This window comes from Odontesthes bonariensis, chromosome 24 (assembly GCF_027942865.1).
Source record: "Odontesthes bonariensis isolate fOdoBon6 chromosome 24, fOdoBon6.hap1, whole genome shotgun sequence".
Lineage (NCBI taxonomy): Eukaryota > Metazoa > Chordata > Actinopteri > Atheriniformes > Atherinopsidae > Odontesthes > Odontesthes bonariensis.
Genome location: NC_134529.1, coordinates 24,861,061 through 24,883,420, shown reverse-complemented (window position 1 = coordinate 24,883,420; position 22,360 = coordinate 24,861,061). Strand labels below are relative to the sequence as shown.

Below are 22,360 nucleotides of genomic sequence, written 5' to 3'. Positions count from 1 at the left end.
ATGTCCATTGGGTGTTCAAACTGATAAATCACTGTGCATTTAAAAACAATACAGGCATGAGAGTGTGGAGCATTCGGTTGGGGGAGTGAGGAAGGTGAGTCCTGTGGGGTGGCGGCTGGTGGGAGATGAGGATCTTCCTCACAGGTTCCAGGGTGAGACAGTCTGAAATTGGGCTGTCTGCTGAATTGTGCTGTTTTTTCCTCCTGCTGTCAATCAGCTTTTGACTTGTCCCTGAGTGAGCGGATGATTGATGTAGGTGGTGAAATGAGTCAAGGGAGGGAGTTTGGTTTGCCACTTGTTCAGGCAAATTCCATCTGTCTTAAAAAGCTGTCAGCTGTCCCAGGAACTATGAAATTATGAAAAGTTACATATGAACGGTGGAAGTAAGCCACTAATTAACAACTCAGCCTTTACAGAGCTACCCGTTTTCTTTTTTTGTTCGTTTTTTTAAAGATGAACAAATTCCTTTTCAATATTCACACTATTGTTTTATGGTGTCCATTGCTCCACACCGGCAATATGATACATTTTAACACTGGATTTGTAGCCACAATATTCAGAATTTTGGTGTGATAAATATAAGACTGTGTCCTTGGGAAATCAGACCACTTTGTGCTCCAGCTGCACACGCTGCTTACATCCTTTGCAGCTAAATCACCCAGAATTGGAGTTTGGGATGCAGTCTGCAGCTTTCCCTGTGGCCCTTGCTGTCTGATTTACTCTCGTGCCTCACTCTCTGGTTTGATGTTGAATGTCCGGGTCATCGGATGGGTGCAGGAACATGAGGGTGTTGCGGTGTCGGCAGGAGCAGATTGGTCCAAGTGATTTGTGGGTCTCCAGAAGTCACTACTGGCAGACCCATGTTGAAGAAGGAGAAAGTGTCAAGGATTGGTAGAGAGTTGGAAGCTAGGTGTGAAAGCGGGGTCTTCAGCTTAGGATCACTTGAGCAGTATCATCGTAAATAATGAATCATAAAGCTTAAAAGCTCTAAATATGTTTGCTTTCTGATGACAGATAACCTCCAAACCACCATAATGCTTCCAGTTTAAGTTTGTATTCATTCTTAGCATTTTAGCTGGTATTCTTAGCTTTGTCTCTTCAGTCCAATCTCCCGCCCTGAGCATGGATAAGGTGACTGTGGAGAGAAACGACTCGCTTTAAACAGGAAGAAACCTTGTTCCAGAGGAAACGTGTGTCATAGGAGGCCCCCCAACAGTCTAGGCCTATAACAGCTTAACTATGGGATAGCTCTCACCTCTGATGCATACGAGCCTGTGTACACAGTATTAAATGATATTCTCAGGATCAGCTGCCCAAGAAACCCTCCTTACACTATGTGATGTTTCAGGGTCACCTGAGCCATCCCTAACTATAAGTTTTATATTTAAAAAAAAGTTTTAAGCCTAATCTTAAACTTAGAGCGGGTCTTATTCCTGCATATATCCACAAGAAAGGGGCCTGATGACTGAAGGCTCTGCCTCCCATTCTACTTTTAGAAACTCTGGGAAACACAAGTAAACCTGCAGTCTGAGAGAAAAGTGCTCTGTTGGGAAAATATCTAACAATGAGATATTTAAGATATGATGGAGCTTGGTCATTAAGAGCTTTATATGTGTGGAGAAGAATTATAAATTATATCCTGAATGTAACTGAGACCAATGAAGAGAAGCTAAAACTGGAGAAATATGATCTCTCCTGTTAGTTCTCATCAGAACTCTGGCTGCAGCATTTTGGATCCGCTGGTGGTTTTTCATAGAATTTGTGGGACAGCCCAATAATAAAGAATAGTCGTAGTAAAGAATACTAGTAGTAGTAGTAGTCTAGTAGACTACAGTAGTCTAGTCTTGAAGAAACAAATGTATGGACCAGTTTTTCTGCATACACTGCATCACTGAGACAGGATGTTCCTAATTTTGGCAATATTAAGGAAATAAGCTCAAATGCTTCCTCAAATGATCTCTTTGAGCATAGGATACACTGGACCATCTTTTATGAAAGAAAAGAGATGATAATGTCCCAAAATTCCTTACTTTCATAACTAAGCCCAATTATTTTTATCCAGTCGTTCTAACTATGATTCATTTGGATAAATATAAGAACAGGAGGCTGAGAGTTAGCAGTTTGTGACAAAACTTTTTTTCACGTTTGTGAATTTTCCCCCCTTTTCTAATAACAATACCTGATTATATAGTTACATTTCATATTAACTCTATGTGAGACAATCTCTTTGTAACTATGTGATAAAGTGCATTAAAGCGTTTAGAAGTTTCCAGGATTTTATGTTTATTTTATGTTAATGTTTATTGAACAAATGTCGTCAGTGCTACCGTCGTCTTTTGCTAAATCCTTATGAATTTCTCTTTTTTTAATCCCATAATGTTTTACAGTGATGTCAAGGAGAAGAGTTTATGATAAGACGAAAGGAAGATTTTCTTTACTGTCAGATCCCTGGTCGTGGTGTACTTTATAAGGTCCTCCTCCTCAGTGTTTTCTCCGCCCCTCTTGAATTTATAAAGAGACATACGAAACAGGCATTCAATTGGGGTTGTTTGAAACAAGGGTAAAACATGGTGGAGCGAGAAAGCAACAGTTAGCAGAGGTGGTCCACCTGGTCGCGTTTTGTGTCCCCATTCAGTATGGGGTTAGGTGACTGAAAACGCGGGGATGAAAAGCGTGTTGTTACAGTACAGACGAAAACTTGCGGATATCAACCGTGGGTGAGGATATTCAAGATGAGCCACATAGTAAAAGGTAGGTGATAATAATGCTACAGTAGCCTACACGACAATAATGTCGTTATCCATAGGGTATGCTGTCGTGGTCTGTGTAACTACATCCCGGACTAGAAAAAATGTCATGGTGGACTCCTGTTAACTACTGAGTTGCCATTGGGCAACTTTTTCAAAGTCGCCGAGGAATTTGTTGGGCAGGTTACTCCAGTGGTCATTTAAAGGGGATTTGTGCAAATTCTTGTGTTTTTTTGGAAGAATAATGACTTGCTGTCAAACTTTTCAGTTGTTCAGGAGCCGGTGCAGGAGTGTACTCCTCCGCCATTGCCCACAGATGATGTGCTCAGCTCCGGAGCCGTGTTGTTCCCTGGTAGCTATTAATCCTCACCTGTTTGCCTTTTACACATGGATTTATATATTGTGGCTTATTGTGCAAGTTTGACCAGTGTAAATTTAAATTTAGCTGGTTTTAGCAACATTTGTATTTAAGTTATTCTGATATCACTCCTGAGCACAGCATTATTACATTTTAATTTCTCTGGCAAATACTGACATAACATAGATTAACTCAAAATGTCCCTTGTTTGGTATAAATGTTTGTTTCCTTTTTATAAAATCCCATGAATTTGAGACCACAGGTTATATTCTCTGTACAGGTGTTTTTGATCAACATGGCTGCCCTTTGATAATCTTCCCTGTGGATGGTCAAGCCAAACTCTCAGAACTCAGCAAACCAGAAATTGTGGACTTTATAAATTACTTTAAATTCCTGCAAAAGTACGTTGAATTGAGTTTTGTGTGTGTGTCTTAGTGTCTTAAAGGCAGTACAGGATGGACTGCTGATTTCCATGTTCTCTCTTCAGTCAGAATGAGGAAAAACAGATTTTGGTGTCGGCTGTAGCTGATCTGAGGCATGCCTCACTCCCTACGACCAGGTTCATTGCTGAGACTCTGCTTCTGCTTGAGGTATTGTTATGGCAGAGTGAACTGTGTGGATACTGACTTGCGTGTTCCCAGTATTTATTCTGAAACTAGATGAGGACTGTGCAGAAAGTGCACTGTAGTTGGTGTTATGTAGTTTCTAGCCTGATCCTGGATCTTTTAAGCTCAACTGGAAACCAAACTCAAAGGGTGTACATGTTCAAAGTGCTCATTGAGTGCAGAGGTCAAGAACCTCCCTCTGTTGTTGCAGAATTGGGTCTGACTGTGGAGAGGTCTTTGAGAAAATTACGCTATTTCAAACAGCTGCAAAATTACCTTTGGTAACACTTTAAGACCTACAATGTCTTGATAGACAAAAAATGATAATTCAACATTTTTACCTCAATAAGGTAAAAATGGGGGTAAGTTTCCATCTCATTTACCAGATCATAATGACAAATGCTTATTCAAAGAGGAAGGCTCGCCCTTCTCTACCATGAGCCAGAAATGTGCTGTGTGTTTGACGAAACTGGATTAATTGAATTAAATAACTTTTATTTATGGTGCTCCAAAATTCAGCACGTGATCCTAAGGCACCTAAAAGATGCAGTCTAATTCAAGCGAGTTGTACTCCAATTAATCATATCCAATTATAATCAAATAATATCTAATTATTTAAAATCCAGTTTAGTCCAACTGAATTTTCACTGTCACAGAGGTGGTTTGCTTCTTTCTATGCTAGAAACCAACCTGGTCTGGAGTAAATTATATTCTAGCTCCCAGTATCTAGTCTAGTAGAGGAGTTTAAATTTACTAAAGCTCCGTTTAGCTGGGACTAAAGATGTGGTAGTAAGTAAGGTGGTTCCAAACCCAACCAAGGGGAGGAAGTTGAATCCAAGAATGGCAGCTCAGGAGGCAGAAGCAACTCTTAGACATGCAGAGATTGTGGGTAATGTGCAAATAGGCTGGGGGGGCTTGGGGCTTGGCCCAGGCAAACCAGTGTGGAGTAGAGCAGGTCCCAAGGAGAAGAGAAAGCTAGTTGTTAAGCAGGTTCGTTGACGGGAGGAAATGTTAAGGGGTACAAAGGCAGTGGCTCAGGCTAAGCAGGGACGGTGGTTAAATTGGGAAGGTGTAGAGAAGAAAAAGCTTAGTTGGAAAGAGCTGTGGAGTATAGAGGAAAGGAGTATTAGATTTTTGATTGGGGCAACATATGATATATTGCCAACTCCCCAGAACCTAAAACTCTGGGTAAATGGAGACCTGTTATGTTCAGATACTGCAACTCTAAGGCATATTTTGTCAGTTTGTAAGGTTAGTCTGTCACAAGGCTGGTATACATGGCAACATGACCAAGTGTTAAGAAGCTTAGCTGCATGTATTGCAGGTAAACTTAGGAGGGTCTAAGATGAAGAGAGTGGCAATTCAGTTTGGTGGAGAAAGTTAATAAGACGATAAGGAGGCAAGGTAGCTTGGAGGATGCTTGTGATTGGGAGATGCAGGTAGATTTAGGAAATAAGCTTGTTGTTCCCCAGGAAATAGCCTTTACAAATCTAAGGCCTGATATAGTCTTGTGGTCTAGGAGTAGAATAAGTATTTCATAGAGCTGACTGTTCCTTTGGAGGAATTAGTAGCAGAAGCATATGAAAGGAAAAAGCTTAGGTATGTGGAGTTGGGGGCAGAATCAGAGCAGCGAGGATGGAAAGTTAGGATATGTAGTTAGTGGAAGTAGGATGTAGAGGATTTGGTGCAAAGTCTGTTGTCTCGTTGAGGGAGCTGGGTGTAAGTGGACAGTGTGAGGAAAATAGTGAAGGAAATGTCAGATGAGGCAGTAAAGTCCAGTCAGTGGATTTGGATTAGAAGAAGCAATAGTAGCTGGGGGCCCAGCAGGGGGAGCACCTAGGGAAAACAGACTCCTTGATGAAACAAAGCAGAAATTCAGGATATTTAAGTGGAGGGTGTGGCCCATGTGAGCCTTTTGAAACCAGGCGGCCATTTTAGGTGAGTTGGCCTGTATGGCTTTGTTTTTGCTGGCATTTTTAGTGATTATAGGACTGTTTAGGTGAGTTTGTCTGCTGAATCTGCTAATGTGTCTTGTCCTACCTCCACCTCTGGTACCTTCTGTACTTTCATTACCCCCTACCTGAACCAGGGTTTGAATCCCATTCCTACTTATCTTTACCTCATCTATTTCTACACCCAACCTGAACCAGGGTTTGTATCCCCACCCTGCTTTGACTGGTGTGTAGTTGGTGAGAGGCTGGGTACTTGTGGTTGTAAAAAAAAGATGGCTGTTGTGGTGTGAGGAGCAGTGTTGGCTGGCATTAGGGGAGTGACTCTGGGACGAAGCCATCATCATATCATTAGATTATTCCAAAACACCTCATAATGCTGGGCTGTGAGACATTTTGTATTTCTCAGTGTAACAGTTACAAGGCTGTCTAGGGAAATTGTTTTACATCATGGCCTAACAAGTCTTTGTGAATGGTGTTAATATGTAATGTTGTCATGTAGAGGCACACTGTGCTAAAGCAGCTGATTTTTAAATGTTTTTTTTTTTTTTTAAATATCATTAGTGCTTTAAAATTGTGTATATTATTATGGGGAAAAAAACATCTGGAAGGAACAATTCAATTCAGTTTAGATTAGATTTATTTGTATAGCGCCAAATCACAACACATGTCATCTCAAGGCACTTCAATAATACAGTCCAATTCAAGCCAATTAGAATCCAATTAATTGTAATCAAATCAAAATGATTAAATTCCAAATGAGTCTAATTCATACATACAGAGCCAATTCAAAAATTGATTGCGCCAAAACTTCTCTTCCGTCCAATCTCCTGTCCTGAGCATGCACATGGTGACTGTGTAAAGAAAAAAAAACTTCCTTTTAACAGGAAGAATCCTCTGGCAGAAACCAACTCAGGAATGGTGCCTGAGTTTCCTGTGGTTAAAGAGGACAGGAAAGAGGGGACAGCTGGAAGCTAAGAAAATATTAGTGAGAAATATATTAGATTGATGAGCTTAGGCAATTCAAAGAGCATAACTCTTGTGATTGAAGCTAGAATTTTAGCAATTTGGAAATGAAACTTGTGGGTGTGAACTTTGAAACATTGGAAGAGGGGTTAAGCAGTACTGGGCTGTTAGTTGATTTGTTGGAAGGAATGCCTGAACTTTCAACATACAAGTCATTAAAAGACAGGATGCCTTGGCCTGAATTTTTATTTTTATTTTTTTTTATATATTACTATTATACTGAATCCCGCAACTAGGTTTAAGCCAATTCCAACATTTTAATTCTGAGGCATGAGAAACTGTAATCATTTGGTTCAGTGTTGGTATTGATTAGTGGAGATTTTCTGGCCACATCTGTTTTCCAGCTGTATAAGCAGACAGTACACAGTGTGTACATAATTAAACCCAAAAAGAAGGATGTCTTGAAGCAATTGCTGAGACTTCTGGATCCATCAAGGTCACACACAGCTTCTTTCAGCGTAAGTTGGGCAAAATATGCTGTGCAGAACGATGTATTTAGTTTTGACTTGGCAAGTAATGCTAATCTTACTTTTGCAGAAAATACTTCTGAATGAAATCCCAGAACTCTTCAACTACATTGACCAAAGTCAGCTACCACTGTCACTTGGTGGATACCATAGGTACTGTCATCAGAGCTGGGTTGGCTTCATTAAGGTAATTAATTTCTTTATTTACTTTAATTTGTCTACATCCATCTTAAGTTTTTGATCTTGATTATGCTAATGAAATTAGTGACACAGCAAGTGTGGACTTGAACCTTGTAAATGAGGGTTACTTTCAATGGCAAAAAAAAGCATGACAGAACCTGTTGAATACTGTAATTTATTCTGTATTATCTGTTGACTGCAAAGAACGGGTTCAAGACTTTGCAATAGCTCTGAATAACCTGTCCACTGCTGTCAAAATTGGGTATGGTAGTCTGGTTTTGTCTTGAAAGTCCAAGAAGCTAGTTGGATTCAAAAGTCACTGTCAAGGTTGGAGATGTTGTATCCCAAATTTGGTTGGGTGGTTGCCACATAACATGTGTTCAAAATTGTATTATGGGTGCCAATGCCATCAAGTTGGATGGGTAGTTGCATTCTTATTTGCCTCTACTGGGGACTTGCTTATCAGTGCCAACTTATCATTGATCAAATCAGTAGCTGGCTTTACTAGGGATATAGCCTCCTGCTCATAGTATGCATCATATAGCATATGATGGTAAAGGAAGACTGGGATAATGGGTTTTGAACTGGGTTGTCTATTGATACATGTCATCAGTAGAGAATGTATGGAAATAATAATAATTTTTTTAAAATGGTAAAATGTTCCCACAAACACATCTTGAGGTGTGCAAAAGTATAGGGTTGTTGCAATGGGACAAAATCCCACCTGGAACACTTCATTGTTTGGTGTTCAATTCAAAAATACTTTATTTATCCCAGAGGGAAATTAAATGTTGATGTAGCTCAATTAAGTTCAAGGAGTTCTCAATGCCAAAACATATTGTCAGTCTTTGACAAGGAATGTGAACACTACCAAGTGGGGGAAAAAAGCTTTACTATCCCAACATTTTTTGGATTGTGTTGGAGGCCTGAAACTCAGAACTGAAGGCATGTTCACAAAGTAAATGAAGTTGATGGGGGGGGGGGATTAAATATCTTGATTTATACTCTAAAAAAAAAATGGGTCAAAGAAAAGGTGAACAAATACGTGTAAATAAAGACCAAAGAACATTTATAACTCTGTCCCATTTTACTATTTTTATTTTTTTTTTCATTATATATCACTTCATAATATCTATACCATGCACTGGTGTCATTTCTTTTTGTCATGTCATCAGTTCAGTCGATGCTATATCACAAACGCAACACCCATGTCAACCATGTCTCCCTTTACATGTTATGATGGTCTTTATTACTCACATGAGAAGCACATTACTCCAGGCAGATCTCATCCATCTCTGGGGCCTCACCTTGCTGAATTGTTTAACAGCTTCAAGAACTTCAGCCCTGATAATCGTCGAGTCCCCTTTGCTTCCACTGTGGAAGTCATATTCGCAGTTGGATGGAGATGATCATCAAAGTATTCTCCTCTGCCTGAGGCATGTCACAGTTTGCCAACATATTTTCAAGGCTATCTGAAAGTAATTTTCCATAGCCTCTACAAACTCCCCTTACATTAGAGTTTTTGCTTCAGCAACTAACCGAGCCGCATCCCATTAGGCTTCGGGTTCCTTCCCACCAGTAAAGTGAATTGGATTTCTAAGTAGCAAGTTTCAACAGCCAGGGATTATACCATCAAGGCGGTCTGATGTGTGGTCAGGAGTGAAAAAGATCACATCAAGAAGGGGAACAGACAGATGAAAGTCCCAGGAGAGCCATGGAAATAAAATTGTTTTTCAAAAAGTTCAGTTAAAAACAACTCTAAAAATTCTCCTCCCCTGCCTCACACCCTCCCCGGAACAAGTTGCACCTCTTCACTGTCGTCCTGCACCTCATTAATGGAGCCTAACCGCCATCTACCCTCCCATCGCACACTCCTCATCAAGACCTCATCTGCCATCCCTCCAGCTAGTCATTTCTCCAGCAGTCAAAGAATGAGGCAGCTGGAGAGATTGAACTAGAATAAGGCCCCATTTGTAGATATCCTCAGCATTTCCAGTCTTCTGCAGTCCAGGTAAACTTTCAGGTATCTGATTCCTTAACTAACTACACCTCTTCACCTTGGATGAAGACCATGTTTGGCTTAATTCCTAGTCCTCCTAAAATCCACAAACATCCCTTTTTGCTTGGGTTTTGTTATTTGGAAAGCACCTTACTGTTGTGGGAATGATACCCTCAACGCAGAAGTTAAAGGGATAATCCGGAGTAAAATGCACTTTAGATCAATTTACGGGATGTTGGGAGTACATACGTTGAGTTGACATCAAAATCATGTCATTCGGATGTGTTTTGAGAATTTCGATTTGACTGTTTTTAGCCAAAAGTCGTTAGCCTGGAAGTGATGAGGGCATATCGTATCGCCGCTACAAAACGCTATTTTTATACCTCTTCTACAGCTCCAAACAACATAACACTTACGTGGTAGTGAGTAGAGGGTCCCTGAAGCCAAACCGAAGTGTCCCGAGGTCTTCATGTGGTCGGAGAGAGAGTCCAGAATGAATTTAATCAAGCCAGTACCTTTCCGGAAATGTTGCTGCTGCACCTGCCGCTAAAGACCGTGGTGAAGTTGGTTTGATATTGGATATTCGACAGAAATGAATATAAAATGGTGTGCATTCAATTGGTGTACAAAAAGGCGTGTGTGGTTGGTACTACACTCACTAGGTCACAAGGCTTGGGAGGTATTGGAAAAAAAGACACCTTATTTCCTTATTGTGAATATCTGTCGAATATCCAATATCAAACCAACTTCAGCACGGTCTTTAGCGGCAGGTGCAGCAGCAACATTTCCGGAAAGGTACTGGCTTGATTAAATTAATTCTGGACTCACTACCACGTAAGTGTTATATTGTTTGGAGCTGTAGAAGAGGTATAAAAATAGCGTTTTGTAGCGGCGATACGATATGCCCTCATCACTTCCAGGCTAACGACTTTTGGCTAAAAACGGTCAAATCGAAATTCTCAAAACACATCCGAATGACATGATTTTGATGTCAACTCAACGTATGTACTCCCAACATCCCGTAAATTGATCTAAAGTGCATTTTACTCCGGATTATCCCTTTAATATAGTCTGTCAGACATAGTCATTGTACTAACAACATCGCTATAAAGCTCACAGAGTTCATTTCACACTGAAACTTTATTTTACTGTATTTTCATTTATTTCAATGTCATAAAAAAATTTTTTTTTCCATGATGAAAATACAGTTTTTACCTATACTTTAATCAGTTTTACGATCATCAGCTGCTAGACCATGCTAAAACAGAAATTGGGCTTCAAAATGTAGATGAAGTCACTCAGGTTTTATTTCTTTACTGGGTTCAGGAGTGTTGTTTTTTTTCTGTTGTTGTTTGTGGCTCTATTGCTCACTCTGGCTCACCCCTAGCACCAAATCTCTTCCTTTTTATAATATTTAAAACTGTAAAAATGATTATTTTTGTTGCAAAGTAATTTCCCTTTTTGGGATCTTTACAAAAACTGAACTTTATTACAGTTTTTTGTCTGACTATTGTCTAACTGCTTCTTTCCAGTTTCAAAACAAGGTGTATTTCTCTAAAAAGCTATGTGTGGACGGTTTTCGTCTCAGCCCTGGTTTTTCATAAAGGTATCATGGGTACTATTGGGTACCACGTTCCAATCTTCCAGATGCCATTTTGAAATGAACAACTGATGTTTAATTGGATCCCTTAAATAAATCATTGAGCATTGCTGCTTTTATGAACAATTTGGACTTGTGAAATGCATAACTTTGCTTTTCCCAATTAAAGCTTAACCAAGGAGGCTGTGTTACAATCAGAGGGTTTAACTCAAAGAAAATTTGTGCTGCTATTCTCAGCAGGCATAGGGTGCACACTTTATCTGTGATTCTGTTTGCATCTGTAGCACACAAAATGATTAAGTTATCTAATGTAAAAAACTGAATAGAATGAAGTAAGTTGTTTATTTTTGGTAAACATGACTGTTGTGATAAGAGTGCTCTGCTCACTTGCTCAGGAAATGTTTGAATTTTTTAATTAATTTATGAGATGTGCTCAAGCGGCCTGAATCTATTGTTTGCTACTTTGGTGAAGCTTGTACAGATGCCTTGCATAATCAGCTGACCTCATTAGCAAATGAAAGAAGCCCTTTTTCATCATCAGGCTATACTTTCTGTCGCATCCAGCTGGGCCATGACAGTATTTATTTGAAATGGCAGTTCCCTCTACAGGAGACCTATTTAGGAGGCAACAACACAATCCCAACTAGACCTAGATTCAGGCTGTGGATTGAGAGACTTACAATTAGTTCGCTATAATTTTCATATATGATTAAATCATATTGTATAAAAAGCATGAGATAAAAGTCGGTATAATGGATTAATCAAAAACCACATTGACGGCAACGTCACAAAAATAAAATGTGTATGCATTGTAATGACAGTGGAATTCTAAAGTTTTCTTTACCTGTTCCTGTAGGAGATTAATGCATTTGTCCAAGAGTTCCTGTCTGTGGTGGAGTGTCTGCCCTCGTGCATCTCCATGCTGGAGGCTTTGTCCAGGCTTCCGCTGCCGTCCAGTGTCAGTGAACTCCAGCATTTCTGCAGCACAAACGAAGAAAAGTTCCTGAAGCTCAGGAGGTCAGGTCAACTACTCGGTTTCCTCTTAGACCAATTTAACTTCAAAAGATGATATGATTGCACCTAACCATTTGCAAAAGTAAAGAAATTAAGCGAATTAAAGGGGAAGTTCGTTTTTTTTTTTTTTTTTTTTTTTTTTTTTATAAACCTGCACCTTATTTCTTGAATAAAATACGTTCATCTTCTCACCGATAAGTTTGGTGAGTGTCGGCATCCTTTGGAAGATTTTTTGATTACTTGAGATCCGCATATATCCATATTACTGGAGAGAACAGGCATAGACATTACAGCCTCTAAATAAGGCATTATCTGTCTTTATTGCACTGTTAGCTCATAGCTGCTGTGTTGTTGTTATTGGGGCTTATGGGGGGCTTTCTACACACGCGTCTAGTGGGATGACTTCATCGACGTGCACCGCTAATAAACATAATAAATATTTTCCTCTATCAGTACCCTTTTCTATATGAAAGCCTTCCCTATTCTCCATTGATAACAATTCATATTTCTCAAAAAGGAAAAGATTCTTTGGTACTGTTTTACGCACAAACTGAGTTGTCTGTACTATGCGCATGCTGTGTTGTACAGAGAATTGGGGTTGGATGAGCTGCTGAGACACTGCGACAATGTGGTGGAGAAGCTGTGTTATCCTGACAGGGAGCCATGCTATCAAGCCATGGCTGGCACTTCCCTCTTCACCCACACTGCCTTTGATATGCTCCAGAAACACAGCAGGTATTTTAGGCAGCTTTCGGAGTGCTCAGTTACAACTGTGCCTTTCTCAAATACCTCAGTCTAAGTCCTCCCATAAGGTTTATCCCCATACCAAACTGCTATGTTGCAATGGTCCTGATTTTCAAATGCTCATGTGCAGCACCAACATGGGTTTATCTCGGTTTAAATAAGGTATTAGTAAGTACTAACTCAAATTTGCACCAAGCACTTCAGGTTGATTTGAGAATGCGAGTGTGGACAACATGGCACGAAAGAACATTGCTTAGCGGAGGTGCCACTTTCAAATCTTGCTAGCTCTCTAGGATTACCAACCATGCCTTTAAATTTCAGTGATGGACAGGAGGCAGAGTAAAGGGAACTGGTCAATCAGTCTCCTTGATGGAGCATGATTAGAAATTGTATATGAATTGATCATGACTGGTATTAAAGGATGCTTTGTATTTTATAGAATAACTGCAGCAATGGAAAAAATGGAGTTGATGTGGCAGCAGGCTTTTTTTAAAGCCCATTTGCAGCTACAGGTGCTCCAGCTACGCAACAGCGCATTGCAGGTGGGTCCGATGGTGCTTTCACACCAATATGGTTTGGACTGGTTTATAAGCAAGCTGTAGTTTTTTTGTGGTTCCTGTTTAGATGGTGTTAAAGCTCACAAATTCTGAGAGCACTTAAAGAGTAGATTACCATATTATTTTATTAAATGGGGCTATCAAAGTTAAAACGACTCTAATAACACTGTGATAAAGAATAATGCTTTCAACGCTAGTAAATACGAACAGTGGTAAAGCACCAAAGCATTGCTTGACCGCTTCCAAAACCCAATCTCTGTCCGGCACTTCTGTCTCTGAGATTCATCTCTGTTATCGCCTTGACTGAGAATATTCGGACCCTAAATAATATGCAGGCAAGGCCCTGCTCTCTCCCACACCAACTAAATCATTGCAAAACTAATAGTAACAGTCCTTGTAATTAGTAACTGAATATGCTAAACACTGCTTCAAGGAAAAAAGGATGCATCAACCATCAGCGAATAACGTTAGTTACTTCAGCGACGACTACTATAATGCCAAAAACTGCTACTGTTTACTGTATCCTTGATTGTAGCTGATTATTTCCCTTCACCGTTTAAACCAGCTGTAGAAGAGTATCATCCAAGTCTTTATTTGTGCCTTTTTTTTCTTGCACCTGGATTCTATTAGACATATAATGGTTGAGTAATCCAAACACATGTCAGCATAATCTTTGCAGCAGCTTCTGATATGTCGCATCCCTCTGCCGATTATTCACTCATTTACCAAAGCATTTACAACTCAACCAGGTTACTCCTCATGCCATCTTCTTAAGTGATAAACCTCTCCCTACAATCATACATTTGCATTTCAAATTTGTTTACTGCCATGAACTAAATCTCTTTACAGATCACTGAGGAGATTGAAACTCTTCAAGAGAAGCTTCAGTGGTACAGAATAGAGATTGCCAAGGATTCTGCAAAGGCAGTGACATTGGTGTCTGATTTTGAGGCATCCATTCACACTCCAGCTATGGTACAGATGTTTTGAGAATTTACTTTTAACATATAGCCTAGGATATGTTAATTTTCTTCCACATGGATTAAATGCATTTCTACTTTAGTGCATGCAACCATGCTGATTGTCATATTCCCTAAGTCAATTTTAATAACTTGAATATTGCACCTCTCAGCTACTTGTCCGTTGTGGTGAAGATGTGATCCACACATTAGCGGAGATCCTGCCCTTGGAAGCTCAGACCAGGGAGGACTGGGCTCTTGATCTGGAGAGGTGTAAGGAGAGTCTGCATTCTGCTGTGCATTCTATTCTCCAAACCCTGAGAGCAGTTTCCCATTACCATCACTATTACAACAAGGCAAGTTCTCTTAATGGAAGGAAAAGAGGCAATGCCAAAAATCTGCTGCAGTTCAGAGATTGTATAGTGTAGGGATGTTTCGATCACGTGATCGGAAATCGGGGCCTATCACGTGGTTTCTGACTTGATTGGTATCGGACATTTCATCTATATATGTATATTTACTCTCATTATTTTTTTTTTTTTATCAGAACTATAATATTTCAAAACAAATGGGGAAAAAATAACAGCTTAGCATTTACTGTTATGTGGTGGTACAGAGTCAGACCGTCTCAACCATAGACATAGGCTGTGTTCGAAACCGCATACTTCTCCTACTACTCCTACTAACTTTTTGAGTTAGTATGCGAGTTTTAGTATGCGAGAAGTTCCCGGAAGCATACTAGATTCGCCGAAATGTTGGGTATGCATCATGAGGTTACTACTTGTACTCAAACTAACCAAGATGCAATGTGACGTGACGTCGCCGATCGTCATTTCCTGTCAAAACGGCAGTTTCAAGCTAACTACAACGAGGGTAGGTTCACTTCCTGTTTTCAAAACAAAAGCACCAATTGTATCGTAATGGCTTTCCCTATGATATAAGGCAATGGGTATTTTATTTTGTGAAAATAACCGGAAGTGCGTTGCTCACTACGGCTAGCTTTAGTAGCGCCGAATTCGTCGGAACAAAATTGTAAATAGCTGGTATTTTGTCAGATTTTCTACACGTTGGGGATCTAAATGACTACTTTCTCGCTTGAAAATGTTTCAAATGTTGCTAAAGTTTACAGACTTTAGAGCTAAAGCGAAATCGGCTTCAGGCTGGCTGACTTCAGCTTGAGCAGGAGCTAAATCCATTGAGGGTAAACGCTCTGCATACTGTCTGATTGATGAGTATGATATGGAAGTATGCAGTTTGTAAGTATGTAGTATGCGGTTTCAAACACAGCCAAAATATACGTTGACGCCTCATAGACTGACGTTGCCTATTGGAGCTGGCGTATCAGCGCGGTCGCCATTTTGGGTGGGTCTCCAATGCCTCCACATTGCATCTATTTGGACTGAGGAAGGTGTATATCCCCAACTACAATAATCATAACTCCCCGAATTGTTATGTCTATGGTCTCAACGACCCACAGAACAATGCATGCGGCATGACGTCACTTTGCTGCCAATCGTAAAGCGAAGCAGAACACGGCAGCAGCTTGAAGCTGGGAGCGTGAATGTCTGCGGTGTGGAAGTATTTTAAAGTGGATGACAAAAACGTTGCGATTGGAAACTGTGATATGCAAACTTAGGATTTAAAGAGGACATCGCTAACATCCTTGATGAGAACAGGAACAGGCTCAAACCTGACAAGGTAGAGATGTTGGTTTTCATCAAGAAAAACGTGCATTTCGTTCTGTGAAGCCAGAGGAGGAGAGTAAAAAATTAGGAGAGCAGTTCCGAAAAGCACATTACTGGCCTTACTTTATAACACTGTGGCACTTTTATTTGCTTATTTGTTTACATGCCTACCAGGTATTTCAAGTTGAGCTGCTGCTCGTTTTTATATTAGACATAATTGCACTAAACTACAATGTGAAGAATTTGTTTATTACTTGATTAAAAAAGGAAATTTAAATTTCAAACAATATAATTGGTATGAATTTTTATTTTTTTTTCTTCCTTTGTTTTCGCTATTGCTTTTATTTTTCAGTAGCTTTTTCTATTATCATTTCTGTATTGCTTTTGTATTTTCTCAGTTGTGTTTATAATTTCGTATTGTTTTTTTTTTTTTTCCCTTTGGCGATTTCCCCACTGTGTGCTATTCTAAACAATTAAAACAGTTTCTGGACATGGATTTGCCACCTTAAGCTTCTAAGTCCGTAAAGCTAATCACAAGGCTGTCTTTGCCACTTATTACCTGATCTATGAAGGGTATGAAATACCTATGTAAATAAATCATTCCATCTAGCGAGAAGCATCTTGGATTATGGATTCCACATTCTCAAGAGTTTTAAAAAAAAAAAAAAAAAAAAAAAAAAGGTTCATCCCTCACGCTTCATTTGATAGGTGTGCAACAACATTGGCAAAGTGGCTCTTAATTTCTTTCTGACACGTGCTGAGTGAACTTGGTGTGTAAAAACATGCATGCACAATACTCCCAGACTGTTTCAACAGCAATAGAATCTAGTATTTTTAGTGGCTAATGCTTGGCAATGGATCAAGCTGTGGAAACTTATAGATCGTGGGACTTTTTCCTAGATTTAACTGTTAAACCCCGGTTTTCCCCATAGATTGTTTTAGGGCGGATTGTTGGCGAGAGATAAAAGTCAACAGCTCTAAAAATGATCTGGGACTGTTGATGTTCTTAGACTGGTGAACATCTTCAATATATTGAACATAAACAATGAGCACGGATTTGTCTGACGCTGTTGTCATTTTCATAAGTTCAAAGGGAACATTACAAAACTTTTTGTGCAGCTGGTTTGACAATCTACTGTCACTCTATCAGTCCTGTCTGAAACGGTGTTGTCCAACTAGAACGGTTTTCACAAATAGACGCACAGTCTCCACAGTTTTCAGACACGCTATTGATTAGCCACTCTTTGATATTGTGTGGCTTTTTCACTTCTGCAGTTGATAAAGAGCACTCAAATGATGCCTCTGTGGCTCTGTTCTAATCACTGCCTTGTAATTTCAAATATACTAGTTCCAATTTTTTATTCAGTTTAAAAAAAAAAAAAAAAAAAAAAAAAAACGTAAACGAAAAAAAAAAATCCTTATGCTGCGTGTACACCAAGAGCGACCTACGCTACCTGGTAGCGGAGGTAGCTGGAGAAGCTTCGCTTGAGAATTTGCTTTGGAAGCTCGTGACGTCACATTTAGACTGTTCAATTTTTAAAGGCCCCGCGGCTGTGCAGCACCCCTGCGGAAAAAACATGAGGAAAGTGAGGGCAGGGACACGAATAAACGTGTTGTTATTTACAATTTGTTATACAAGATATACATCACGTTACAAATTACAAAAACTACATAAGGTACACCTGAGAAGAGCAGGAATAGCAGAGGCAACTGTGAAAAAGAAACTAAATTAGAAATAAAATCCAAAATAAAACTTAATTGCAGTGAGAAAGGTATGCGTGGGGTTACTACACTATTGTATTGAAGCACTCGAAAAGGCAATTGCAACAGTCTCAGGATTAAACGACTATTGTTTGGATGGGAACTAAAGTTTACACGTCTGTTTCCGCGAACCCCGCGGATTGTCGGACCCCTACAATCTGTGGCTTGTCATTGGTTTTCGCCGAAACGCGTCATAGCTCATTACCATAATGTTAGCTTGAGTTTAATCGCTTGAATCCGCTCTGGTAGCGCAGTTCTCTTCGCCACTGGAGCATCCGCCCTGGTAGCCTAGGTAGCTCACCCTCCATAGAGAAATAATGATTTCCGGCGCTGAGGTAGCGTAGGTCGCTCTTGGTGTACACGCAGCATTACTCTCACTTGTCTGTGTTTTGTCTTCTGGTGAAGTTTCATTTTGTTTGGTTTCCTGCTGTCATGACACATTTTGATCAGGTCTAGTTTCTCGATTAAAAACAAAGCTTAGGTAACTATGAACTAGGGGTGGGCGATATGGAAAAAATGTTGTATCACGATTTTTTTTTGCATAAAATCACATTACATTACATTACGGTCATTTTGCAGACGCTTTTATCCAAAGCGACTTACAATAAGTGTGTTCCAAATCGGTAGGCAAAAGAACTTCAGGTCACAAGAAATCATAAGTGCATTTCCTTCCAAAACCAAACAGCTAAGAGCACAACTAGTCCTAGAGTAAGTGCAGTAAGTTAGGTACCTAGACAAATGTAAGACAATTTAGAAAACAAAGACAATTTAGGAAAGAGGGCGGATCTGGGTAGTGTTTCCTGAAGAAATGAGTTTTCAGCCTGGGGCGAAAGATGGGCAGCGACTCAGCTGACCTGACATCAGTCGGGAGTTCGTTCCACCATCGGCGTGCCAGAACAGAGAAAAGCCATGACCGTGTCGATCATGCGCAGGGACCGCTGAGTGACGGGGCAGCCAGACGCCTGGAGGCCGCAGAGCGAAGTGGTCGGCGGGGGTTTAGGGCTTGACCATAGCCTGGAGGTATGAAGGAGCTGTTCCTTCCACTGCCCTGTAGGCTAGCACCAGAATCTTAAACTGGATGCGAGCAGCTACAGGGAGCCAGTGTAGAGAGCGGAGAAGGGGAGTCGTGTGGGAGAACTTGGGGAGGTTGAATACCAGACGAGCAGCAGCTTTCTGAACAAGCTCCAGAGGTCTGGAGGCAGAAGCCGTTTTTTTTTTTTTTTTTCACGATCTTCCATCCAAACAAAAAAAAAGAATTTTGGGGCTTCAAAGCTTTCTTTCTAAGCATATTTTAATGAAAGTAATTGCAATTTCCCATGTGCAAACATTGTAAACAAAATAAAATGTAAACAACACAGGATTAAGTAGCTAAACATCACTGATAAACTTAACATCTTCACTAATGAAGTAAACAATCTCACTCTTAAAAAATTAACATTACTCTGATAAAATGAACACTCACTCTGATAAAGTGCATTTTCTTATAATATAAAAAGTATGAAAATATGAAATGTTGAAAAACACAAACTGTTTTTGGCTATATTCACACGATTTAAATATCAATGGTCCAATGCAAACTGAGGTAACTGTATTAGTGCAACAGTCTTTAACAAAGACATAACAAACTGCTCCTGATTAAAAAAGGATGCATTCACAGTTTCCCCATCACAGATTTTTGGTCAGAAAAATCAATTTGTCCACCTTATCTGGCTTGAGAGTAGCCCTTTGGCAAGTTACGATGTTGCCACCTGTGCTGAAGACTCGTTCAGAGGGAGAACTTGTAGTTGGAATGCACAGGTATTTCTGAGCTAGTTGACTCACTCGTGGAAAGTTTCCCTCATGGACTTTCCACCATTCCACAGGATCCATCTCACTGTCTGTATGTGGGGTGGAAAGATAGGCCTTCATTTCCCCCTCGACTGCCTCTCTTATAGATGGGGTGGGGGAAGCTGTTGTGCCAGCTGCAGATGCAGCACCTGAAATTTTAAAAGGCTGCCTAATGTTTTTTTCTTTGGTGGGGGTTGGTCTGCACCAGGATCACTCTGCGAAGTGGAGGTGGGCAGTGAATGCTGTGCTGTGGTCAGTAAGACCTCAATCTCAGAAACAGCTCTGGCTTGTATTTCCTCTGTTTTGTCACTGTCAATGTACTGGCTCTTGAACCTTGGATCCAAAAGCGAAGCGATGTCGAGCAGGGCATCAGTGGTGGGGTCCTGATATTTGTCAGTGAGGTAGTTGAGGATTGTTGTCCTCATTGTGTTGGTGAGCTCAATGTCTTCTTCATTCTGCTCAAGGAGGTTGGCTTTCAGCAGGTGCAGGACTGGCTTGACATGTGAGACCCTCACATAGTCCTCCCCAGAAAGTGCATCAGTGAAATCTCTGAGGGCCTTCTTAACACACTCCATGACTTCGATATCTGCCGTGTCTTCTTGTCAGCTTTCAGGACCTGCGAGATGGCACTTTCTTGTTCCAACACTCTCTCGATCATGGCAAGTCTGGAACCCCATCTGGTTGGTGACTCTGTTTTGATTTATTTATTTTTTTTGTGGGAGTTTCAGCTCTGTTTGAGCTTGAGCCAAATCCCTCTTCTTCTTCTTCCAGCTGAAGGAGAATGCACTGACCACTTTTTTGCAGACAGATGTCACACGAACAACTCGATTGTCTTTGGCACTGTTTTCTATAAAAGAAGAGCACAGTAGTATTTCATTAGCTAGATGCATTGACAGAAATAAACCCATCCATCCATCCATCCATTATCTTCCGCTGGTCCGGGGATCGGGTCGCGGGGGCAGCAGCTTGAGCAAAGAGACCCAGACGTCCCTGTCCCCGGCCACTTCCTCCAGCTCTTCTGGGGGGACCCCGAGGCGTTCCCAGGCCAGCCGAGAGACATAGTCTCTCCAACGTGTCCTGGGTCTTCCCCGGGGTCTCCTCCCAGTGGGACGGGCCCGGAACACCTCACCGGGGAGGCGTCCAGGAGGCATTCTCACCAGATGCCCGAGCCACCTCATCTGACTCCTCTCGATGCGGAGGAGCAGCGGTTCTACTCCGAGCCCCTCCCGGATGACCGAGCTTCTCACCCTATCTCTAAGGGAGAGCCCAGACACCCTGCGGAGGAAACTCATTTCGGCCGCTTGTATTCGCGATCTCGTTCTTTCGGTCACTACCCACAGCTCGTGACCATAGGTGAGGGTAGGAACATAGATTGACCGGTAAATCGAGAGCTTCGCCTTCTGGCTCAGCTCCTTCTTCACCACGACGGGCCGGTGCAGAGCCCGCATCACTGCAGACGCCGCACCAATCCGTCTGTCAATCTCCTGTTCCATTCGTCCCTCACTCGTGAACAAGACCCCGAGATACTTGAACTCCTCCACTTGGGGAAGGATCTCATTCCCGACCCGAAGAGAGCATTCCACCCTTTTCCGGCCGAAGACCATGGTCTCAGATTTGGAGGTGCTGATGGTCATCCCAGCTGCTTCACACTCGGCTGCGAACCGCTCCAGTGAGAGCTGAAGGTCACGGCCTGACGACGCCAACAGAACCAAATCGTCCGCAAAAAGCAGAGACCCGATTCTGAGGTCGCCAAACCGGACCCCCTCGACGCCCTGGCTGCGCCTAGAAATTCTGTCCATAAAAATTATGAACAGAATCGGTGACAAAGGGCAGCCCTGACGGAGTCCAACCCTCACAGGAAACATGTCCGACTTACTGCCGGCAATGCGGACCAGACTCTGACACCGGTCATACAGGGACCGAACAGCCCATATCAAGGAGTCCGGCACTCCATACTCCCGGAGCACCCCCCACAAGAGTCCCCGAGGGACACGGTCGAACGCCTTCTCTAAGTCCACAAAACACATGTAGACAGGTTGGGCGAACTCCCATGCTCCCTCCAGGATCCTGCGGAGGGTGAAGAGCTGGTCCACTGTTCCACGGCCAGGACGAAAACCACACTGCACCTCCTGAATCCGAGATTCGACTATCCGGCAGATCCTCCTCTCCAGTACCCCCGAAAAGACCTTACCAGGGAGGCTGAGGAGTGTGATCCCCCTATAGTTGGAACACACCCTCCGGTCCCCCTTTTTAAAGAGGGGGACCACCACCCCGATCTGCCAGTCCAGAGGCACTGCCCCCGATGTCCACGCGATGCTGCAGAGGCGTGTCAACCAAGACAGCCCCACAACATCCAGAGCCTTGAGGAACTCAGGACGGACCTCATCCACCCCCGGGGCCTTGCCACCGAGGAGTTTTTTGACCACCTCGGCAACCTCAGCCCCAGAAATGGGAGGTCCCACGTCCGAGCTCCCCAACTCTGCTTCCTCATCGGAAGGCGTGTCGGTAGGATTGAGGAGGCCCTCGAAGTACTCCCCCCACCGACTCACGACGTCCCTAGTTGAAGTCAGCAGAGCCCCGCCCTCACCATACACGGTGTTGACGGTGCACCGCTTCCCCCCCCTGAGCCGCCGGATGGTGGACCAGAATCTCCTCGAGGCCGTCCGGAAATCGTTCTCCATGGCCTCCCCGAACTCCTCCCAAGCCTGAGTTTTTGCCTCAGCAACCGCCGAGGCTGCGTTCCGCTTGGCCTGTCGGTACCCATCAGCTGCTTCCAGAGTCCCACTGGCCAAAAAGGCCCGATAGGACTCCTTCTTCAGCTTGACGGCCTCCCTCACCACTGGGGTCCACCAGCGGGTTCGGGGATTGCCGCCACGACAGGC

The 22,360-nt window shown here is 42.0% G+C and overlaps 1 pseudogene; it reads left to right on the top strand.

Moving 5' to 3' along the window:
- Positions 1-2,547: 2,547 nt before the first annotated feature.
- LOC142375510 (uncharacterized) overlaps positions 2,548-22,360 on the top strand; it is a 56,861-nt pseudogene continuing 37,048 nt past the window's right edge.